Source organism: Limulus polyphemus, unplaced genomic scaffold, assembly GCF_000517525.1.
Source record: "Limulus polyphemus unplaced genomic scaffold, Limulus_polyphemus-2.1.2 Scaffold229, whole genome shotgun sequence".
Lineage (NCBI taxonomy): Eukaryota > Metazoa > Arthropoda > Merostomata > Xiphosura > Limulidae > Limulus > Limulus polyphemus.
This window is the reverse complement of record NW_013665839.1, coordinates 440,592-458,513: the sequence shown is the minus strand read 5'-3', so window position 1 is coordinate 458,513 and position 17,922 is coordinate 440,592. Positions and strand designations below refer to the sequence as shown.

General features: G+C 36.2%; 1 long non-coding RNA gene across 1 annotated transcript in view; it reads left to right on the top strand.

Moving 5' to 3' along the window:
• The first annotated feature begins 7,425 nt into the window (after positions 1–7,425).
• Positions 7,426–17,922, top strand: part of LOC111085080 — an 18,007-nt gene continuing 7,510 nt past the window's right edge. Inside the window, exons 1-2 of the long non-coding RNA XR_002609938.1 lie at positions 7,426–7,855; positions 9,396–9,468. This is a non-coding gene — a long non-coding RNA (uncharacterized LOC111085080). The remainder of the gene's footprint in view (positions 7,856–9,395; positions 9,469–17,922) is intronic.

The window sequence follows — 17,922 nt, the reverse complement described above, 5'->3', positions numbered from 1 at the left end:
CATTTGATTCCATGGTTTCTGTCTGTACTCACAGATAGGCTTGTTAAAACGGGCGTTCGTGGGAATTAAGACACGTGAGAGTGCTGATTGTGCACACGTCGCCTTCTCCCCCCCCTCTTTTCCCCCTAGGATCCCCCCCCCCCCCCCACAATTTTTTTTTCGTGAAGTAATTAAATACCGAATGAATATATTCAGTGAAGCCCCTAAATACAAACCTGATTCATTCATATCACCAGGAGGCGACTTTCTCTCAATTTTGCCTGAATCCCGGGCTAGTTTGTGTAGGATTCCTTTCCATTTGAAAAGTGTTGGGTTGTATTATTCATGCTATTCACGCCTCTAAATCAACTTTTAATTTCACCCGAAAAGCTTAAGAAACATATTCTCTGATAATGAATAGGTTAGGGGATAAAACAAGTTGGTCCAAACAAAGAGCTAGAAAGATTAGAGAATTTACCTTTCTTTTATTTTGCAAATATCCGAAACAAATTTACAGCTGATGCATCGTACAAGAAGCTTGTGATGCAGAAAGATTTTTTTTTGTAAGGTTTACAACTGTTTCGGAACATTTTGATGCCTGGAATGTGGAATAATTTGACATATGTACAACTTTTCTAGGAAGGGAAATAAAACGGATTTAAGTGATGTGTTGATACTTTTGTAAATTAATCGATAAAAGTCCTTTTTAGAGGGTCACTTGGCGGAACCAATCAAAGCTGCCGACTTTTATGATGTCGGGAAGATGTCTTTGATATATTCGTTAGGATTTGTGAAACTCCTTTTGGACTTGAAAGCCAAAATCAACACATTCCTCACATAACGTTTCACCTTCGCTTCACTTTCATGTCAGTTCTAGGAGAAAAGTCATAGAATTTTCCATACGAATATGTTCAAGAAGAGAAAAGTTTTACATTGTACTACGATTTTTATCATGTAGGGGAAACTTTAAAGCCGTTAAGTTTTATCATATAATCAGGAAACTTCGATTTGTAACGGATAGTTTTAAACGCTAAAGAACGTTCATTTCACTTAATAAATTCCAAGCCTAAAAGCTTTTCACCACTTACTAGTTGCTAACCGACAGAATATTCTACGTTTCCACTGACGAATTGTTTGGAAGTTCGCGCAAAGCTATAAGAAAGCTATCTGCACTAGCCTTCTCTAATTTAGCAGTAAGTGACTAGAAGGAAGGCAGCTGGTCGTCATCACCCACCGCCAACACTCGGGCTAATCTTTTACCAACGAATAGTGGGATTGATAGTCCTATTATGACACCATCACGGCTGAAAGGGCGACACTGACGTACTATACCGCACAACTACTCAGCACAAACGCTACTACGCCAACGCACAGAAATTCAGAAAAAAGATTTTGTTTAAGCATAGATTTGATTTCCTTTGTTTGGAATTTTGCGAAAAGCTACACGAGGGCTATCTGCGCTAGCCGTCCCTAATTTAGCAGTGTAAGACTAGAGAGAAGACAGCTAGTCATCACCACCCACCGACAACTCTTGGGCTACACTTTTACCAATGAATAGTGAGATTGACCGTCACATTATAATGCCCTCACGGCTACAAGGGTGAGCATGTTTGGTGGGACGATGATTCGAACTTGCGACCCTCAGATTGCGAGTAAAGCGCCCTAACCACCTGCGCATGCCGGGCCCAAGTTGTTGTTAGTAGTCAAGTACAAAGCTACACAATGGATTATCTATGCTCTATGCAACACGAGTATCAAAACCCGGTTTCTAGCAGTGTATGTCAACAGACACACCGCTGTGCCACTGGATGGCTTAAGCGCAGAAAAATCTCAACTGCTAAATATGAAATGGATTCGAATCTTAAAGGTTTAGAACAAAATAGTTATTCGTGGCTAGAAAACAGAAAACAGGCTAGCGTCAAATAAGATTAATATTGTCTTACCATCATGAAAACATATCGCTATCTGAAATTGCTTATTTTTCTTTACAGTGTAATCATAAAGAAATAGATATAATAGAGCACAATAACATTAAAAATGAATAATCTTGCTTTTTCTCTAGCGCGTTTGATTTAAATTATACGGGTCTCTTGCCTTTTGAGCAGGTTTGTTTGTTTTTATTGTTAGTAACTTTTTAACTGATCTGTGTAGAGATTCTTTCTATTGAGTTAATGATAAAACTCACCATGATGAGCAGTGTATAGATATATAGCTTCTATTCCAAGCAACCCTGGCTAGACTAAAGTAAACACTAGAGAACTGTATATTTACATTCCCTGCTTTATCTTTATTCGGACTAACTTTGTAGATATCGTCTTGTTTAGTCGAAAAAAAAACGAATGTTTGCTTTCCTTAAAAATTAAAAAGTATCTGATATGTTTCCATATTTACTTACTTACTTACTGGAAAAAGAACAAAATTGAATAATTCCTATCGATAAACTTCATGCCATAGTGAACTAATGTTATATATATATATTTACATACGGCTCACAAACACAGTATTCTCAGAGAAAATTATGTTCGGATACTCATTTCTTAAAGATTGCAAGAAAACACTGTATGTTCAGAAAACTAGATGGGTAGAAATTTAACTGAAGAAACATAGCTATGGGAACACCTAGAGATAAATTATTGCGAATACGGAATCTGAATACGACTGAGGCATAAACTTGTACCTGATTAAACTTTCTTATTGAAACATTGTGTAATACTTTTCTTAAAGAGAGAACAATATTTTCAGCACTTTTTTATTCTCCTTATTTGTTTTTCAGACTGATGCATAACCTAAGAATATTAGTACTTTTGTTCTTATACATAAACAGAAAAATGATTCATGAATGGGAAAAAAATTATATTGCGTTCAGCTTTCATAAGCTGTTGGTAATTATTCAGGAAATGTTTCTTATTGTACAGGATTCTACACAATAATTTTAGTAGAGAAACAGAAATAATTCAATATTTTTTTTCTAATAAGGTTTGTTTGTCACAAAGCTACACAAAGGGCTATCTGTACTTTGCCCACCACGGGTATCGAAACCAGGTCTCCAGCAGTATAAGTCTGCAGACATACCACTGTGCTACTGGGGGCTTTCTAATAAGAAAATGTTTAATAAAATGAACCAAACGATCCTTTCTTAGATTGGAATTATCATTGTAAGTTAATTAAATGAAGTGTATGTATGATATTTTGTTCCAATATGACATCATTTTGTTAACGAGCGTAGTCCTGAGAGCATAAAACAAAGTTATAAAAAAATTCTTTGCTCTGATACCACTGCCCCGTGTTCTACACGTATAGGTCTTCTGATTATTAGTATTAGAATTTCAATATGTATATGAGTTGTTTAACACGGCTTTCGCACACATAAAAGGAAACCCTTCAGAGACAAAATTCATTTCATAAAGCGAAACTCACTGTGTTTGGTCGCTTGAAGAAATTCTTAGTATCATCGGATCCTATTGTTGTTTCGTTGTGTAACGAGTTCTGTTCTAGAGAAATACAAACTGCCAACCGATAGGGGATCTTTTGTTAAGCTTAGCAGCGTATGCTTCTTGTAAAGTTGATTGAAGCCGTTTGTTAAAAGAAACGTTTACTTTAATCTCTTATTAACTCAGAACGAACAGAAGAAACCTTCAAACTTTATGCTCCTTTTAAAATTTGAAATGAGCATCTTGCACATAAACATCGATCACAATTCCAATAAGGATCATTATGATTCAAAGAAAAAAATTAAAATATTTCCATCATGTAATAGGGCGTATAAGAATATGATAGCATGTTCAAAAGTTTGTTGAAAGTTTTAAGCCTTATTCTACAATTATAGAAATATATAATAAAATACAATCGTTCTTATGACGACGTTTAGTTGAGTATTTAGAAACATTTGATTCAACTCCTTTAAAAACCAATCATATTATATTTCTGCAGTGGCAAGAACATGTTTTAATTAATTACTAAAAAAAACTGTTGTTCTCATTTATTTGTAATTATTTTTAATTGCTCGAATGTAAGAAATGCATCATAAAGATAAGATTGAATAGCCAAAAAGATAAAGTAGTTTCGTTAAGATGTATTGTTAATTAGAGCTTAGAGAATGAAAGCGAATTCACAGAAGGAATTTGCGTTTCTAACGATTTACCAACAAAGCAATATAACTAGTGTAATGCATAAGCATTAATTAAAAACACTAGTTTTTTTAAAAAATAAGCCTCGTTTTAACAACTACCAGCTATTGGTAACACTAACTTGACAAGAAACAATTTTAACCGTTTTACTACTTAAACCTGTTTAATTTGGTTTCATTTCAAATTACTTCTTCCTCTGGCTAAAAACACTTAATTTCCAGTTTAGTTGTCGTAAAGTGAAGATTATTTACATACATTTTTAAACGTTATTGTGACCAATATTTGGGATCAGGGTTCTCTAACATTTCCTCTTCTACGTACCCCTAACATTAGTTCCTGTGCTTATACAATGTGTACTGAACATGCCTTGTTTTGGTTATACCACGAACACTATATTTTTACTTCATGCACTTTACGTGATTTGTTTCACTTACATCACAGAATGTCTCATGGGTTGGTATTTGGGTTGTATAGCTTGACGGTAGCTTAAAAACCAAACGTATGGATAGATATGTAACAGCATCTTTAAACATCCATCGTACAAATTTCTTAGGCTCATTCAGTTTAATTTTTCTTCCTTCTTAGGTACCAGTGTGTGAGCCTGAATATTCCACACAATGCCTGAACATAGAACATAGTACGTCAGTTATTTACACCTTTCCTGCAGGAGTGAAGAATCAGTGACGCCTGACGTGGACATTTCCACATGTTTCAGGATTTTGATGAGAAAAGAGCTTATCAACCTCAAATAAACTTTCTAAGCATAATTAGTTTGAAATTTTATGTCTATACATATAGAATTTGTTGAGAATTTCCTCTGGCGGTACCAAATGCCCTCTCATTTACTTCCCAAGATTAAATGCCCTCCCCAGCTAGATGTGTCTTGTACCATATCTTATATCTGATCGTGAAAGTGTGATTCTTAGATGTTTATCGCCAAACTTTTATTTTGTGTCAGATTAACAGTCACTGCATAAATTACCAGAAATATGTTGATTTAAATTTTTTTTTATATGAGGTCAGACATGCATGCTGAAAGAAAAATGGAGCCTTCCATTCTAAAAACATGCACCCCCCCCCCCAGTGTCACAGCGGTAAGTTTACGGACTTATAACGCTAGAAACCGGATTTCGATACGTTTGGGTAAAATAAATCAAATTTTGTATTGTAAGTCACTGTATAGCAGGTAATTCACTTGTGACACTCTCTAGCATGATTGTTTTGGCGAGGTAAGTGTTGCCAGAGTATGTGAGTGTTTGTTTGTTTGTTTTTTGAATTTCGCGCAAAGCTACACGAGAGCTATCTGCGTTAGCCGTCCCTAAGTTAGCAGTGTAAGACTAGAGGGAAGGCAGCTAGTCATCACCACCCACCGCCAACTGTTTGGTTACTCTTTTACCAACGAATAGTGGGATTGACATTCACATTATAACGCCCCCACGGCTGAAAGGGCGAGCATGTTTAGTGTGAGAGGGATTCGAACCCTCGACCCTCAGATTGCGAGTCGAGTGCCTTATCCACCTGGCCATACCGGGCCCATATGTGAGTGCTAAATCCTTACTCTCAACTACAGAACCAAAAGATAGTAGTTGTTTGTTTTAGAGCAAAACCACAATGGGCTATCTGCGGGGAGTCGAACCCCGGATTTTAGTGTTGTAAGTCCATAATATTTACGGCTGTCCCACCGAAGGACACAAGCGATAGATATTCTATAGTTTTAGCTTCTGCTTGTTTGTTTGTTTGAAGTTAAACACAAAGCTACACAATGGGATATCTGTGCTCTGTTCACCATGGGTATCGAAACCCGGTTTCTAGCGTTTTAAGTCCGTAGACATACCGCTTGGCCACTGTTGGGCTTTAGTTTCTGCTTCTTTCTTATTAGAATTCAGTAATTTTTGTAGCACAAGACAATTTGGCTTAGTGTTTTTGTGTCGAACGTTTTAGATAATCTTGCTTTGAGACATCGTAGCCTACGAATAAACTCAAATTTTCTAGTGTTATTGTGAGCCTCATCTTAGGATAATAGACCTTAACATGCGGCACGGCATGCCCAGGTGGTTAGGGCGCTTGACTCACAATATGAGGGTCGCGGGTTAGAATCCCCGTCCCACCAAACATGCTCGCCCTTTTAGCCGTGGGGACGTTATAATGTGACGGTCAGTCCCCCTATTCGTTGGTAAAAGAATAGCCCAAGAGTTGGCGGTGGGTGGTGATAACAACTGCCTTCCCTCTAGTCTTTCACTGCTAAATTAGGGATGGCTAGCGCAGATAGGCCTCGTGTAGCTTTGCGCCAAATTCAAACCAAACCTTAACATTCAGTTTGAGCTGTCCTTATTATAAGATTCCATTCGCTTGCAAATCAAAACACCGTCTCCCGACAAGTTTGAACGGGAGATTATAACCCGTTGAACCTTCAAAATAAATATTATTTCTTCTGAATAAAATTTATTTTAAAGAACATAAAACAAAGTTTTTCGAAACTCGAAACCATGTAAGCAAATTCAGAACATCAAAATAGTTCTATACGACTCGCCATGGAAAGAGATTGCGCACATTATTGAACAATGAGATTGTAAAAAGGAACCGTTTAAGCAGGGAAAATGACCAACTAGCAACGTTTCTTGTAACCTCATGCCCAGAACGTAAAAAACACTTGCATGCATCGTTTTAAATCTAGTAAAAGATAGCTACATCCCTATACATACTGGTTAAGAAAATTTCGAACTTTAAACAAATAAATACCGTTTCCTTTCCCTTGGCCCGACATAGCCAGGTGGTTAGGGCGCTCGACTCGTAATCTGAGGGTCGTGGGTTCGAATCCCCGTCACTCCAAACATGCTCGCCCTTTCAGCCGTGGGGGCGTTATAATGTGACGGTCAATCCCACTATTCGTTGGTAAAAAGAGTAGCCCAAGAGTTGGCGGTGGGTGGTGATGACTAGCTGCCTTCCCTCTAGTCTTACACCGCTAAATTAGGGACGGCTAGTGCAGATAGCCCTCGTGTAACTTTGCGCGAAATTCAAAACAAAACGCGAAATTACAAACAAAACAAATTTTTTTCCTTTCGATAATTCATATCGTTAAAAAACGCAAAGTGGCTCAGCCTTTAACGCAAGAAAAAATCATGATCACAGAGAATAAATGCAGAATGGGAAGTATTTTGTGCAAAATTAACATGAAAAGATTAAACATTAAATCTTGTGGGTTCATTCGTGAATTTTTCGCACGGAGATACGAATTGACAGTTAGTTAATTCTCCTTTGCCAATGGATGTGTTTGTTGAATTTTGCGCAAACCTCTCGAAAGATACCTGTGCTTGCCGTCCCTAATTTTGGAAATGATAGACTAGAAGGAAAGCAGTTAGACAACATCACCCACCGCCATTCTTTACCAACGTACATTGGGGTTAGTCGTCACATTATAATATCCCCACGGCTGAAGGGGCGAGTATGTTCGGCGACGGGTTTTGATACCGCGAACCGCAGCTTGCGAAAGGAGTGCCCTAACCAGCAAAGCATACCGGGTCTACCACTGCGATTATTAGGCTTAAGTCATTAATTAAAAACATATTATAACTGTAGATTGCTCAGAATTCTTACTATTGTTTTGGTTTTCTGATGACCAGACCTACACGGAACATCATCTGAAGGAACACAGACTATCCGGACTGAGATGGCAAACATTGTGTGTCTGTGAGGATCAGCCATGCTCCACTTCTGTTGTCCCTTAACGTCAAAATGAGCAGTCCTACCTTGTAAGCGTTCAAGTTGTATAGTTAAAAATATGTTATATTCAGTCCTAACACCTTACGCAATAAATTTGTAGAGGATTCAACTTGAAATCCTTGTATTTCTTATCATTTGTATCAATGCGTTAGAATTAAATTGGTATATCATAAGACATAAAAATGATTGATATATTTACATTCAATAATGCTGCTTTTCTGTGCACATTTTGGTACATATATATATATATTACGAATTCTATTTGGTTTTGAAAGATATTTATATTTTTCTTTTCTAATTTGTAAACCATAAATAAGCAAACTAGTCTACATTTGTCTACTAACTGACGGATAATCAAAGAGTGATCGAAGAATTATAAAGTCTTGCATTAAATTGGGAGTTATGTTATTAGAAGCCTTTTACAATACGTATTTGGGCAAGAAACAGTTTCCAACCTGACATCACTTGTCTGTAGGTTCGTATCTGTTATACACTTGAGAAAATGCCAGAGGATTTACATGAGTTTAACAGTCAGAACACAAGCCCCCCAGTGGCACAGCGGTATGTCTGCGGACTTACAAAGCTAAAAAACGGGTTTCGATACCCGTGGTGGGCAGAGCACAGATAGCCCTCGTGTAGCTTTGTGCATAATTAAAAAACAAACAAACAATCAGAACAGATTGGCCTTTATGTACGTTATTTTATATGTAAAAATAATTTTAATTTAAGTTTATTAAACATAAAAAACGTAGTCAAACAGAATGGGAAAAGTAAAAAAGGTCAATGTATTTATGCTACATTTGTTGAAAATTTATGAATTATGATTGAGCAGACGTTGTTATTTACATAAGGGTATGGTATATTCAAGATTGTGTTATTCAGTCGATATGGTGGCTTACTAAATCTTAAATCTTCTTACGTAGCTTTTTCCCGTATATATACGAGGTCGCTATTTTCGGTTTTGGCAGGGTTTTTACGGCCGGATGCCCTTCCTGACGCCAACCATCCCCTAATTTAGGCAGTGTAAAACTAGAGGGAAGGCTGCTAATCATCACCACCCACCGCCAACTCTTGGGCTACTCTTTTACCAACGAATAGTGGGATTGACCGTCACATTATAACGCCCCCACGGCTAAAAGGGGCGAGCATGTTTGGTGGGATGGGGCGCAAACCCGCGACCCGCAGATTGCGAGTCGAGCGTCTTACCCACCTGGCCATGCCGGGCCATTTACTAACTCTTAATGCATCGTGAATTTTTTTCCTATGAAATATAACAATTCATTTGATGACAGAATATTAATTGTTTTTGCTAAATAGCCATAGAAGAGTAAATTTGGGTCCAATAAAAAATTCCGTTTCTTTGCATGCTTTATGTTACCGTTTCATAATTTGTTCATTAGTCAGATTGATCTAGTTGTTTAACATTAACAGATTTCAAAAATATTTTTTTCCTGGAGTATACAACCAGTTTAAGCTTTCTTCATCTGATTTGTTTTTGATGTTATTTTGTATTTCTAATCATTCTTTATTAAGTAAATATTTTACTAACACGGCAACATGTCTTTTCAGATGACGATTCTCTTGTTAATCTCGATATTTTCTCGAACATCTGTGGCACTGATGTATCAACTTCAACAGAATAGTAAGTCGTAAAACTAACCTTTATTTTGTGGATATTTATTTACTGTATAGGCTGAGCTTTTTGTTATACAAATGTGTGTGTATATTATAAACTCAACCATAGCTGTTGTCTTTAGGAAAACTCTAGTAATTCTCTCTTCTTAATTATTAATTATAAACAACCATGACTTTTTAGGATTTGTTTGGATGTTAGTTGATCAGAGAAAGTAGTACGGCAGTATTATTTAATTCATAAGTCAGTGCATTCTTAATCACTCGCATAAATACCCACGATCTGCTTCGGGGTTCAAATGCCCCCTCATGATTCACATCGATCTTCCATTATTCTCAATTAGTCTTATAGTTACCCCAAGGGGGCAAGAGTCCGTACCAGAAAAAAAAAATGATAGGGCAACAGTCCATGATACTTGATACTTAAGCATGTGTTCCAAGTTTGTTTCCGCTATTGCGAATGTAAACACAGTTTCAAACATGGCCCCCTCAAGATCCATGGGGGGTGGGGGGGTGGTAGTCATGAACTCAAACCTTCGAGTTCAGCGACCTCTTCCCCCCCCAACCCCTCCGGACCACTCGAGTCCGCATGCTTGGTTTGTTCCTGCTAGCATCAATACTGAGGGAGTTCGCGGACAAACAAACACAAATTCACGCACAACGTAAATTAATATGTAGGTTTATAAGTTTTTGTTTGTTGACATCGCATGCTCTTACTTGAGCCGATATAGTGAATTACCCACGTTATTTACATTAGTTCTGTCGATAATATCCTATCATTTGTTATTAAAATATCTATATAATCACTTGAAAAAAAAAGCCTCGTATTTCCCAGAGTCTTCTATGGTTAATCCCTCACATGGGCAACGAATCTGTTAAACGTTAAACTGACTTAATTGTAAGTCGTGGACATGTTTTCTATAATTGAGCTCCCAAGCTATTTAATGGTGCTTCATTTATTATCAAATACAACCAACTGTGTCTGAAATGGTAATAGAGATGTGTAAAAGCAAATTTATCGTACTGGAAACGTTGCTGATCTAGTGCTATCTTTGGATAAAAGTAATTAGACTTCTTTAATCTTGTTCAGAGTGTTGCCTTTTAAGACAATTTCCTATCTAAAATCTATTTAACCTTTTTTTTTTAATGGACTTAACACCTTGTCTTTGGGCTCTCGAACTACTTGCTCTCCCTTAAAACATTCATTATCTTGACAAGTATCTGCAGACTACTTGAAACAAAAATTATTACCTATACAATATCAAGGAACCAAATAGAAAATAATTAAGGAAATGTATTCAGACCTATTTATTGATAAATTACATAATTCCAGGACGTAGGCATCCCGACCTATTACCTTCTAACAGCACTGATTTAACAATTCTTATTATGAAACCAGTTTGCGAACACTCTTTTTAACCCTCTATTGCACATTGTAACATGCGAGTAATAAATCTATCTTTGTAACTGAATACATTTTGTTTCCATTCTGTAATTTCATGCTTTAATTTCCAGGCAACAGTCTAACTCAACTATGGGGTTATTTCTGTTGGTTCCTCAATTGAACAATGTTACTTCAGGGTAACTTACTCATTTATAAATTACCAAAATATATTTCAAAAACTATTTTGTGCAATAGAAACCTGTTTAATTAAGAAATCCAAAAAAAAAATGAATATCGTTATTACTGTGCACAACAATTAATTTTTAAAGTCATAGAATTGCAATTTTTAATATTTTCATTTATCCATTTAAACTACGTTTTAATGTTGTCACTGAATCCCTGATTAAATTTTTATTTGTTGAAAATATTAACATTAGATGTCAGCAGTATCTATTCCTTAAATAAATAGTCATAAATGTTGATTTAATTTTTATTCTTACTTTACAACTAATCTTTAACGACTAACGAGTCAGCGGTACGGTTATAAATTTACAGTGCTGAACTTCGGCGTACGATTCCTCGCGTTGGGTAGAGTGCAGGTAGCCCATTGTGTAGCTCTGCACTAAGAAAATAGTAACTTTTAATATAAAGTAAAAAAAAAAAAGACTAAAAATTAATAAAGCAGTTATTTCTACGCACATTCCAACCTAATCATTCACTGAATCTTCTAAACACCTTTTCCCCCGGTGGGGCAGTGGTAATTCTATGAAGTTATAACGCTAAAATATGGGGTTCGATTCCCCGCGGTAAACACAGCAGATGTGGTCTTTGCTCTAAAACAGACAAATCTAAACACCTAGTTCAAATATCCATCAGTTATTTTAGCAAAATATGTTTTCACATTCAATACTCCTACTTAATACTTAGCTCTAATACTCAATAATCAATAAAGTGCTGAATTCTTCGTCTTGACGAATTAATAACAGTGAAAAAGCTGACGTTTCTCTAGTTGGTCGTTTGAGAAATGTTTACAAATTTCCTATTGGTTGCTGTCGTAACACTACAGATCCCGAGTTTAATAGTAGATAGGTAATATATTTTCCTACTGGTACGTGGAACTTGGGCTCATGACTCACATGGATCCTTCCAACTGTCCTTTCAGAGACGGGCTGGAGTAATCTACTGAATAGTGTGCTAAAACTATGAATCCAAAAATTCATGGTTCTCACCCAGTTGCCGCAAAGATGCGATCAGACAGGAGTAGTTCAAGAGTTGGTGGTAGGTGTTATCGACTAATTGCCTTTCCTATAATCTATCAGTTCAAAATTAGTGACGTATATGCTTAGACAGATAATCTTTAAGTAGTTTTGCGCGAAAATTATAAAACAAACAAAGAAACGCTTTACATAAGAATCCACGGTTCGAATGAGAAGCATTGAGTTTAATTCAATCCAAAAGGCTGCCTGGAGATTGTAATGGCGTTCACTTCGTCTTTCTCATTTATTTCCATTATTAAAATTAAACTCTGTTTTTTTTTCTGTTCTTCCCATTATTTTACACGTACACCTAAAACGGGACTAAAACGTACAGTATTTAAATAGACGATGTACGGAGTTTACAACCTTTATCTCGTTTCCCCAGTTCATCACTTCCTTTACAAAACAATGCTATTATAGTGTAAAATAGACAGGGCGAAAGTAAAATGTTAGCATAACACTTATTTAAACTGCAATCGACAATAATTGATTTAGCCCGCAGGTTACAACTGCTTCTCATATCTCTGTTACAGTTGATTTAGTTAGCAGGATATCACTGTTTAACTTCTCATATCTCTGTTACAGCTGATTTAGTTAGCAGGATATCACTGTTTAACTTCTCATACTTTAATGTTTTTTGTTATGTTCGGAGGTCAGCTCATAAATAATATTTTCAGTCCTGTACAATTCAGAAATAAGGAAAAATCTGTTGCTGTAACGTAGGAATTTTCCCACTGTGTGCTGGTTGCTGCCAGACTTTAACTATGTTACATGTGCAAAACGTGGTTTATAAAATCCCTTACCTAGACGTAGTTGCTACGTTTATGTTATTATCCATTACCTGGACGTAACTGCTACGTTGATGTTACTATCCATTAACTGGACGTAGCTGCTACGTTGAACGTTACTACGCCCATATCTGGACGGAGTTGCTAAACTGACGTTCTTGTTATTGTTGTTGCTGTTGTTTTTAAGGTGGTGTTTATTGTTAATGATGTTGCTGTTGTCTTTAAGAGATGTTTGTTGTTAATATTGTTGCTGTTGTTTTTTAGGAGGTTTTTATTATTAACGTTATTGCTGTTATTTGTTAACGCCAAACTACAAAATCGATAATTTAAGCTCTGTCCACCGCGAGGAATTAAACCCCGAGTTTTAGCCTTGTAAGTCCATTAAGTTACCGGGGGAACTTATTATTACTAGCTTTAAGTATTACCTGCTAACATACAAACCATATTAATTCAAATTAGTTATTAATGTTTTCATAATTCGGATCTTAAATATATCAAATTTTCACACGTTGTTTTATGACAGTAGTTTTGTTGTTTTCCATTCGGTTTTTGAGTTCTTGCCAAAACCAGAACTTTATTTTTGATTATAATACCTATATCTTGATTACTCACAACCATCTATAAACATCTATGAATAATATCTTCATCTTTACATTATCCACTACGTTTCCTGCCAGTATCTAGGTTAATTTTTCACTATTGTTCCGTCTATTTTTTGCATATCCTTTCCATTAGCCATCCCTTCTTCATCATCCTGCAACATATAGTATACAACTCTCTATGTGCTGCTATTAATATTAAAAACCATTCCATTTGTTCCTGGCTGCAGTAACGGAACTGTGGGACCACCTCTCGTCCTCTTATCTCAATCTCATTCATAGATAATGTACGCTCATAACATTTTCTTCAGAGCAGTTACGGGAATTTCACAATTATATCTCCAAATTTCTAATTACTCGTAAATCTAATTTATTTCGATTTCTTTAATTTACACGCCTGATGAGTAAATAAGTATTCATCAGGAGTTAAGTATTTCTTTCGTACTGGAAAGTTTTATGTCATATGTATGGTCAATATCAGTACCAAATTTATGCTGATCCTCATATTTCACAGTTCTTCTTGTTAGCAAAAAAAAAAGATGTTTATATCCTGACTTGAGTGATCGTCTAGTTAGTGGTTATAAGTTCCAGAGCAAAACTTATTATCCTCTGTTGAAATGATCTCCTACCCACTCCCTTATTATAACTTCTGTCGTAAGGCAGTCTTCCACAGCAATTGGTAGGCATGTGCATGAGTGCCAGGATACGTATAATCATCGTGTACTCATGAAGGGAGATCATACTCATATTGAACAGAAAATGTCTGTATCGCACACCCAGTGGGAAATTGCTTCTCATAATGTTACAAACAAGTCTAGTAACCACCAATGTCATTATCAACAGAGCCTCTCTCCCCCCAGTGGCACAGCGGTATGTCTACGGACTTAAAACGCTAGAAACCGGATTTCGATACCCGTGGTGCGCATAGCACAGATAACCCATGGTGTAGCTTTGTGCTTAATCATAAACAAACAACGTTATATATACTTACAGACACCCTACAGTTACGCTTAATATAATGTAAGCCCCTCCAATAACACCATCCAATGTGTAGCTTTGCGCTTAACTACAAACAAACAAATCAAACGAGGCAAGTGCCCATTTGACTTATATCCTCCCTCTTATAGTTTAAGCAAGCATATTTTTTGTAGGATTTACACAATCCTGTCATTCATATCATTTGATTAGGTACATCATATAATTGTTCTCGTCTTCACAATCCCAGAAAACAATATACAAAATCTGAGAACAGGCTTATATGGAAACTAAATCCCAGGCCCACTTAGGGCGGATAGCGCGTTTAACTCATTAACATAGCAGTAAATGACATTAGGCAAAGTAGAGTCCCTCAACAGGTGACTCAGCCCGCTTTACGTAATAGTAGATTATTGATAAGTAGAGTCCCTCAACAGTTGACTCAGCCTGCTTTATGTGATAGTAGATTATTGATAAGTAGAGTCCCTCAATAGGTGACTCAGCCTGCTTTATGTGATAGAAGATTATTGATAAGTGGAGTCCCTCAACAGGTGACTCAGCCCGCTTTACGTAATAGTAGATTATTGATAAGTAGAGTCCCTCAACAGGTGACTCAGCCCGCTTTATGTAATAGAAGATTATTGATAAGTAGAGTCAATCAACAGGTGACTCAGCCAGCTTTCTGTAATAGTAAATTATTGATAAGTAGAGTCCCTCAACAGGTGACTCAACCCGCTTTACGTAAAAGTGGATTATTGATACGTAGAGTTCCTCAACAAGTGACTCAGCCCGATTTATGTAATAGAAGATTATTGATAAGTAGAGTCCCTCAACAGGTGACTCAGTCCGCTTTATGTAATAATGGATTATTGATACGTAGAGTTCCTCAACAGGTGACTCAGTCCGCTTTATGTAATAGAAGATTATTGATAAGTAGAGTCCCTCAACAGGTGACTCAGTCCGCTTTATGTAATAATGGATTATTGATAACACACCTGCGTACTTATATGGTGGATTCGCAATATTCATTCTCACCCTCTGAAGAGCAAGTAAACTTGTCATTGCCTCAGCTCACCGTGTTGTTTCTTTGTATTTCTTCTTTCTTCGTCAACAGAAAATATAATATCTGCAACATCTGTTAAAGTCTTTCTATGACGGAAATCATGTCTCGTCAAATTCTGTGAAACAGCTCGGGGTTGTCTAGTTTCGTCGTCGTTCTTGATCGTTTTGGCGAGTTCTTATTTTCTTTTACTGGATACTTCCAACTGCAGGATTGACGAGCCTGATTGTCCACTATACCCCTAATGTCGTTAAAGAATACACTTTCAAGGCGTTGTACCGATTCTGCAAACATCTAACAACCGTATCCTTCTCTGTTGTACTGATGGTAGGGTGCAGTAGTTCCTTATCTTTCATGACATCTTCCAAAGGATCCCCTACCCGTTCATCACGCAACCACGTTTCATCATCGTATTTTATACAGCTATATTTGTTTGACTCTTGTCAATTTAACGCATTCTATCCTCGAACTAATATATCTAGAGAAGGGCAAAACGTTCTTTCGGCATTCCAAAGTTGTTGTCTTACTAGACAGAGATCAATGGTAAAGGCGCCATTTGTAAAAGAAAAATTTACCGATCAATTAAATTTCTGAGATTTGAAAAATCTCAAAGAAAAATGATTCACTATTAATCTGAATGTTTTTATAGAATGCCTGAAATGTTTAAAAAATACATCCCTGTCAAAAGTTCTTTCTCATACGTTATTTTCTCGCCAAAGGTTTTGGCACTTTATTTGGGTAAGCCACCAATGGCATTGGTATCGAACATGAACTCTGCATTTTGAATCAAGTAAGAAAATACAGTTGTCTCTATAACGATTTATCTTAAAATATCCTCGTTCATATACCAGTTTCTTAGTATAATGTGTTTCCACTTTGCCAATAACCATTATAAGCTATCTCCCACCTCCAATACTTTTGGAGTATTGTAGAATTAACTGGCGTTAGGTTATTACTAATCTTCCTATATACAACCAACCGCATCAGTCAGGTTTTCCTCCTTCATCCAGCACTTTCATCGCTCTGAGCAGATAGCATGACTTACATCCCGAGATTTTATTGTTCAAGTTAAGGAATACTTTGCATTTTCCTTTTAAGTTTTACTTCTATACCTACATTTTATTTTCATTATTTCTAAACTCGTTATGTCTTACTAACGACAGATGTGAAATCCACATCACGAGTTGAAGCTCTAAAAAAAAAAAACTCTTGACTTCAGTAAAGATTTTGCCCAGATTTGCTAACACCACTTCCCAGCATATTGTTTTATTCCTGTTGAACCTCATCTGTCGCTTTAGCGTGATTTATATGTTGCACAACTCCGAGAATTATTTTCAATCCACTAAGTTAAAAACTCTTCAACAGCAAGAACATGCAGAGAACCTACTTGAACAGGTCCTAAAGCTGAATAATATCTCTGGCTAGCGTCTATATTATCTTAGTCCGGAAATGTGCACAATACGAGATTTAATGAAAATAATGTGCTAATCATTTTATAAAAAACACTTTACACTCAAGAGTTATATTTGACAATCACGAGAACTTATTTACAATCCTATAGGTTCTGGATAGCGTAATATTTTATTCTAAACTGGTTAAACGCTTTTTAACCTTTCTCAGAGATTATTTCGCTAAGATTACTTTCTACTTACAATATAACAAACCTTTCTAATTAAGTTAACACTCAACTTCTATGTCATAAAATCCATATAATATTTCTTAAACTGCTTTTACACATTGGCAAATCTTTTCTGGTTACTTTAACAGACAAAATTATAGCAGCTGAATTTGAAAGAGCCAAACAGAAATTAAACTACCAGCAAAAGCAATCTCTGTCATGGTTAGTAGTCCGTACGATCACCTATGTCTAATTATTAATTAGCAAATGACAAAATTAAGATTATCGTATAGAATACTAAGCATGACAAAGATTTTGATCCGATCTCCACAACTTTACTCTAAATATTTAACAGTATGGGACCTCACGTAAAACTATTTGTCATACTCTCGTCTGCATAATTCAATAAATACGCATAACAAGCTGCTATTATTTTGCTATACAAGGGCTACATAGATACGACGAAATCATCTTTACAACATTCTCCTGGTAAAAACTAAAGATGTTACAACACCTTGCAGGACTTATACACAAATACATAAAGAACACTGCCGGTAAAAACTAAAGATGTTACAACAACACCTTGCACGACTTATACACAAATATATAAAGAACATTGCCGATAAAAACTAAAGATGTTACAACAACACCTTGCACGACTTATACACAAATACATAAAGAACACTGCCGGTAAAAACTAAAGATGTTACAACAACACCTTGCACGACTTATACACAAAGATATAAAGAACACTGCCTAAGTAAAATAGCTGTTACGAACGCCT